We start from the raw sequence: 7,112 nt of genomic DNA, 5'->3' as shown, positions 1-7,112 counted from the left end.
ACCTCCTGCTAGACTGCTTCAAGTTCTGCGCGCTACTGCGGAGAGGAGGGGCGTAACTAAGGCAAAAATCACGTGGCAAAATCACCCATTAGTACCCCCTCCCAGCATACACAAATAATTAGTAACCTACTCTCAGGAACCTGTGAGAACCTGCTGGATCCCACCTCTGTAGCCTGAGATTGCCCAGGGATTTTGGAAGATCTTTTGTCAGGGATACTTTATGCCAGAGATACTTTATGCCAAACCTTGATTCCTATTTTATTTTTATTTATTGGCCTTGTATGCTCCCCTTCCCCAGTGGGCTCAGGGTAGCTCACAACATTTCCGGAGTACATGATAAAATCATTTAAAACGTAACCAATATAAATTCATTTAAAGACAATATAAATATATTTAAAAACATTAAGATCAATGAACACATTTAAAAATATTAAAACCTTCTAACCTTTATGACACCAAGAAGTAGTATTTGGGAAGTGGGGGTGGATGGGGTTAGGGTTAGAACTTGGAAGGAATTTTGCAACAACTACATTTTAAACAAAATTGGCGTAGGAGGTTAAGAGCTCGTGTATCTAATCTGGAGGAACTGGGTTTGATTCCCCGCTCTGCCACCTGAGCTGTGGAGGCTTCTGTGGGGAATTCAGATTAGCCTGTGCACTCCCACACACGCCAGCTGGGTGACCTTGGGCTAGTCACAGCTTCTCCCCACCACCCCCCCCCCCCCCCACCCCCCCCCCCCCCCCCCCCCCCCCCCCCCCCCCCCCCACCACCGCACCCCCCCCCCCCCCCCCCCCCCCCCCCCCCACCACCACCCCCCCCACAACCCCCCCACACCCCCACCCCCCCCCCCCCCCACCCCCCCCCCCCCCCACCCCCCCCCCCCCCCACCCCCCCCCCCCCCCACCCCCCCCCCCCCCCACCCCCCCCCCCCCCCACCCCCCCCCCCCCCCACCCCCCCCCCCCCCCACCCCCCCCCCCCCCCACCCCCCCCCCCCCCCACCCCCCCCCCCCCCCACCCCCCCCCCCCCCCACCCCCCCCCCCCCCCACCCCCCCCCCCCCCCACCCCCCCCCCCCCCCACCCCCCCCCCCCCCCACCCCCCCCCCCCCCCACCCCCCCCCCCCCCCACCCCCCCCCCCCCCCACCCCCCCCCCCCCCCACCCCCCCCCCCCCCCACCCCCCCCCCCCCCCACCCCCCCCCCCCCCCACCCCCCCCCCCCCCCACCCCCCCCCCCCCCCACCCCCCCCCCCCCCCACCCCCCCCCCCCCCCACCCCCCCCCCCCCCCACCCCCCCCCCCCCCCACCCCCCCCCCCCCCCACCCCCCCCCCCCCCCACCCCCCCCCCCCCCCACCCCCCCCCCCCCCCACCCCCCCCCCCCCCCACCCCCCCCCCCCCCCACCCCCCCCCCCCCCCACCCCCCCCCCCCCCCACCCCCCCCCCCCCCCACCCCCCCCCCCCCCCACCCCCCCCCCCCCCCACCCCCCCCCCCCCCCACCCCCCCCCCCCCCCACCCCCCCCCCCCCCCACCCCCCCCCCCCCCCACCCCCCCCCCCCCCCACCCCCCCCCCCCCCCACCCCCCCCCCCCCCCACCCCCCCCCCCCCCCACCCCCCCCCCCCCCCACCCCCCCCCCCCCCCACCCCCCCCCCCCCCCACCCCCCCCCCCCCCCACCCCCCCCCCCCCCCACCCCCCCCCCCCCCCACCCCCCCCCCCCCCCACCCCCCCCCCCCCCCACCCCCCCCCCCCCCCACCCCCCCCCCCCCCCACCCCCCCCCCCCCCCACCCCCCCCCCCCCCCACCCCCCCCCCCCCCCACCCCCCCCCCCCCCCACCCCCCCCCCCCCCCACCCCCCCCCCCCCCCACCCCCCCCCCCCCCCACCCCCCCCCCCCCCCACCCCCCCCCCCCCCCACCCCCCCCCCCCCCCACCCCCCCCCCCCCCCACCCCCCCCCCCCCCCACCCCCCCCCCCCCCCACCCCCCCCCCCCCCCACCCCCCCCCCCCCCCACCCCCCCCCCCCCCCACCCCCCCCCCCCCCCACCCCCCCCCCCCCCCACCCCCCCCCCCCCCCACCCCCCCCCCCCCCCACCCCCCCCCCCCCCCACCCCCCCCCCCCCCCACCCCCCCCCCCCCCCACCCCCCCCCCCCCCCACCCCCCCCCCCCCCCACCCCCCCCCCCCCCCACCCCCCCCCCCCCCCACCCCCCCCCCCCCCCACCCCCCCCCCCCCCCACCCCCCCCCCCCCCCACCCCCCCCCCCCCCCACCCCCCCCCCCCCCCACCCCCCCCCCCCCCCACCCCCCCCCCCCCCCACCCCCCCCCCCCCCCACCCCCCCCCCCCCCCACCCCCCCCCCCCCCCACCCCCCCCCCCCCCCACCCCCCCCCCCCCCCACCCCCCCCCCCCCCCACCCCCCCCCCCCCCCACCCCCCCCCCCCCCCACCCCCCCCCCCCCCCACCCCCCCCCCCCCCCACCCCCCCCCCCCCCCACCCCCCCCCCCCCCCACCCCCCCCCCCCCCCACCCCCCCCCCCCCCCACCCCCCCCCCCCCCCACCCCCCCCCCCCCCCACCCCCCCCCCCCCCCACCCCCCCCCCCCCCCACCCCCCCCCCCCCCCACCCCCCCCCCCCCCCACCCCCCCCCCCCCCCACCCCCCCCCCCCCCCACCCCCCCCCCCCCCCACCCCCCCCCCCCCCCACCCCCCCCCCCCCCCACCCCCCCCCCCCCCCACCCCCCCCCCCCCCCACCCCCCCCCCCCCCCACCCCCCCCCCCCCCCACCCCCCCCCCCCCCCACCCCCCCCCCCCCCCACCCCCCCCCCCCCCCACCCCCCCCCCCCCCCACCCCCCCCCCCCCCCACCCCCCCCCCCCCCCACCCCCCCCCCCCCCCACCCCCCCCCCCCCCCACCCCCCCCCCCCCCCACCCCCCCCCCCCCCCACCCCCCCCCCCCCCCACCCCCCCCCCCCCCCACCCCCCCCCCCCCCCACCCCCCCCCCCCCCCACCCCCCCCCCCCCCCACCCCCCCCCCCCCCCACCCCCCCCCCCCCCCACCCCCCCCCCCCCCCACCCCCCCCCCCCCCCACCCCCCCCCCCCCCCACCCCCCCCCCCCCCCACCCCCCCCCCCCCCCACCCCCCCCCCCCCCCACCCCCCCCCCCCCCCACCCCCCCCCCCCCCCACCCCCCCCCCCCCCCACCCCCCCCCCCCCCCACCCCCCCCCCCCCCCACCCCCCCCCCCCCCCACCCCCCCCCCCCCCCACCCCCCCCCCCCCCCACCCCCCCCCCCCCCCACCCCCCCCCCCCCCCACCCCCCCCCCCCCCCACCCCCCCCCCCCCCCACCCCCCCCCCCCCCCACCCCCCCCCCCCCCCACCCCCCCCCCCCCCCACCCCCCCCCCCCCCCACCCCCCCCCCCCCCCACCCCCCCCCCCCCCCACCCCCCCCCCCCCCCACCCCCCCCCCCCCCCACCCCCCCCCCCCCCCACCCCCCCCCCCCCCCACCCCCCCCCCCCCCCACCCCCCCCCCCCCCCACCCCCCCCCCCCCCCACCCCCCCCCCCCCCCACCCCCCCCCCCCCCCACCCCCCCCCCCCCCCACCCCCCCCCCCCCCCACCCCCCCCCCCCCCCACCCCCCCCCCCCCCCACCCCCCCCCCCCCCCACCCCCCCCCCCCCCCACCCCCCCCCCCCCCCACCCCCCCCCCCCCCCACCCCCCCCCCCCCCCACCCCCCCCCCCCCCCACCCCCCCCCCCCCCCACCCCCCCCCCCCCCCACCCCCCCCCCCCCCCACCCCCCCCCCCCCCCACCCCCCCCCCCCCCCACCCCCCCCCCCCCCCACCCCCCCCCCCCCCCACCCCCCCCCCCCCCCACCCCCCCCCCCCCCCACCCCCCCCCCCCCCCACCCCCCCCCCCCCCCACCCCCCCCCCCCCCCACCCCCCCCCCCCCCCACCCCCCCCCCCCCCCACCCCCCCCCCCCCCCACCCCCCCCCCCCCCCACCCCCCCCCCCCCCCACCCCCCCCCCCCCCCACCCCCCCCCCCCCCCACCCCCCCCCCCCCCCACCCCCCCCCCCCCCCACCCCCCCCCCCCCCCACCCCCCCCCCCCCCCACCCCCCCCCCCCCCCACCCCCCCCCCCCCCCACCCCCCCCCCCCCCCACCCCCCCCCCCCCCCACCCCCCCCCCCCCCCACCCCCCCCCCCCCCCACCCCCCCCCCCCCCCACCCCCCCCCCCCCCCACCCCCCCCCCCCCCCACCCCCCCCCCCCCCCACCCCCCCCCCCCCCCACCCCCCCCCCCCCCCACCCCCCCCCCCCCCCACCCCCCCCCCCCCCCACCCCCCCCCCCCCCCACCCCCCCCCCCCCCCACCCCCCCCCCCCCCCACCCCCCCCCCCCCCCACCCCCCCCCCCCCCCACCCCCCCCCCCCCCCACCCCCCCCCCCCCCCACCCCCCCCCCCCCCCACCCCCCCCCCCCCCCACCCCCCCCCCCCCCCACCCCCCCCCCCCCCCACCCCCCCCCCCCCCCACCCCCCCCCCCCCCCACCCCCCCCCCCCCCCACCCCCCCCCCCCCCCACCCCCCCCCCCCCCCACCCCCCCCCCCCCCCACCCCCCCCCCCCCCCACCCCCCCCCCCCCCCACCCCCCCCCCCCCCCACCCCCCCCCCCCCCCACCCCCCCCCCCCCCCACCCCCCCCCCCCCCCACCCCCCCCCCCCCCCACCCCCCCCCCCCCCCACCCCCCCCCCCCCCCACCCCCCCCCCCCCCCACCCCCCCCCCCCCCCACCCCCCCCCCCCCCCACCCCCCCCCCCCCCCACCCCCCCCCCCCCCCACCCCCCCCCCCCCCCACCCCCCCCCCCCCCCACCCCCCCCCCCCCCCACCCCCCCCCCCCCCCACCCCCCCCCCCCCCCACCCCCCCCCCCCCCCACCCCCCCCCCCCCCCACCCCCCCCCCCCCCCACCCCCCCCCCCCCCCACCCCCCCCCCCCCCCACCCCCCCCCCCCCCCACCCCCCCCCCCCCCCACCCCCCCCCCCCCCCACCCCCCCCCCCCCCCACCCCCCCCCCCCCCCACCCCCCCCCCCCCCCACCCCCCCCCCCCCCCACCCCCCCCCCCCCCCACCCCCCCCCCCCCCCACCCCCCCCCCCCCCCACCCCCCCCCCCCCCCACCCCCCCCCCCCCCCACCCCCCCCCCCCCCCACCCCCCCCCCCCCCCACCCCCCCCCCCCCCCACCCCCCCCCCCCCCCACCCCCCCCCCCCCCCACCCCCCCCCCCCCCCACCCCCCCCCCCCCCCACCCCCCCCCCCCCCCACCCCCCCCCCCCCCCACCCCCCCCCCCCCCCACCCCCCCCCCCCCCCACCCCCCCCCCCCCCCACCCCCCCCCCCCCCCACCCCCCCCCCCCCCCACCCCCCCCCCCCCCCACCCCCCCCCCCCCCCACCCCCCCCCCCCCCCACCCCCCCCCCCCCCCACCCCCCCCCCCCCCCACCCCCCCCCCCCCCCACCCCCCCCCCCCCCCACCCCCCCCCCCCCCCACCCCCCCCCCCCCCCACCCCCCCCCCCCCCCACCCCCCCCCCCCCCCACCCCCCCCCCCCCCCACCCCCCCCCCCCCCCACCCCCCCCCCCCCCCACCCCCCCCCCCCCCCACCCCCCCCCCCCCCCACCCCCCCCCCCCCCCACCCCCCCCCCCCCCCACCCCCCCCCCCCCCCACCCCCCCCCCCCCCCACCCCCCCCCCCCCCCACCCCCCCCCCCCCCCACCCCCCCCCCCCCCCACCCCCCCCCCCCCCCACCCCCCCCCCCCCCCACCCCCCCCCCCCCCCACCCCCCCCCCCCCCCACCCCCCCCCCCCCCCACCCCCCCCCCCCCCCACCCCCCCCCCCCCCCACCCCCCCCCCCCCCCACCCCCCCCCCCCCCCACCCCCCCCCCCCCCCACCCCCCCCCCCCCCCACCCCCCCCCCCCCCCACCCCCCCCCCCCCCCACCCCCCCCCCCCCCCACCCCCCCCCCCCCCCACCCCCCCCCCCCCCCACCCCCCCCCCCCCCCACCCCCCCCCCCCCCCACCCCCCCCCCCCCCCACCCCCCCCCCCCCCCACCCCCCCCCCCCCCCACCCCCCCCCCCCCCCACCCCCCCCCCCCCCCACCCCCCCCCCCCCCCACCCCCCCCCCCCCCCACCCCCCCCCCCCCCCACCCCCCCCCCCCCCCACCCCCCCCCCCCCCCACCCCCCCCCCCCCCCACCCCCCCCCCCCCCCACCCCCCCCCCCCCCCACCCCCCCCCCCCCCCACCCCCCCCCCCCCCCACCCCCCCCCCCCCCCACCCCCCCCCCCCCCCACCCCCCCCCCCCCCCACCCCCCCCCCCCCCCACCCCCCCCCCCCCCCACCCCCCCCCCCCCCCACCCCCCCCCCCCCCCACCCCCCCCCCCCCCCACCCCCCCCCCCCCCCACCCCCCCCCCCCCCCACCCCCCCCCCCCCCCACCCCCCCCCCCCCCCACCCCCCCCCCCCCCCACCCCCCCCCCCCCCCACCCCCCCCCCCCCCCACCCCCCCCCCCCCCCACCCCCCCCCCCCCCCACCCCCCCCCCCCCCCACCCCCCCCCCCCCCCACCCCCCCCCCCCCCCACCCCCCCCCCCCCCCACCCCCCCCCCCCCCCACCCCCCCCCCCCCCCACCCCCCCCCCCCCCCACCCCCCCCCCCCCCCACCCCCCCCCCCCCCCACCCCCCCCCCCCCCCACCCCCCCCCCCCCCCACCCCCCCCCCCCCCCACCCCCCCCCCCCCCCACCCCCCCCCCCCCCCACCCCCCCCCCCCCCCACCCCCCCCCCCCCCCACCCCCCCCCCCCCCCACCCCCCCCCCCCCCCACCCCCCCCCCCCCCCACCCCCCCCCCCCCCCACCCCCCCCCCCCCCCACCCCCCCCCCCCCCCACCCCCCCCCCCCCCCACCCCCCCCCCCCCCCACCCCCCCCCCCCCCCACCCCCCCCCCCCCCCACCCCCCCCCCCCCCCACCCCCCCCCCCCCCCACCCCCCCCCCCCCCCACCCCCCCCCCCCCCCACCCCCCCCCCCCCCCACCCCCCCCCCCCCCCACCCCCCCCCCCCCCCACCCCCCCCCCCCCCCAC

Source organism: Sphaerodactylus townsendi, unplaced genomic scaffold, assembly GCF_021028975.2.
Source record: "Sphaerodactylus townsendi isolate TG3544 unplaced genomic scaffold, MPM_Stown_v2.3 scaffold_19, whole genome shotgun sequence".
In the NCBI taxonomy this organism is placed as follows: domain Eukaryota; kingdom Metazoa; phylum Chordata; class Lepidosauria; order Squamata; family Sphaerodactylidae; genus Sphaerodactylus; species Sphaerodactylus townsendi.
This window is presented reverse-complemented; position numbering follows the sequence as displayed.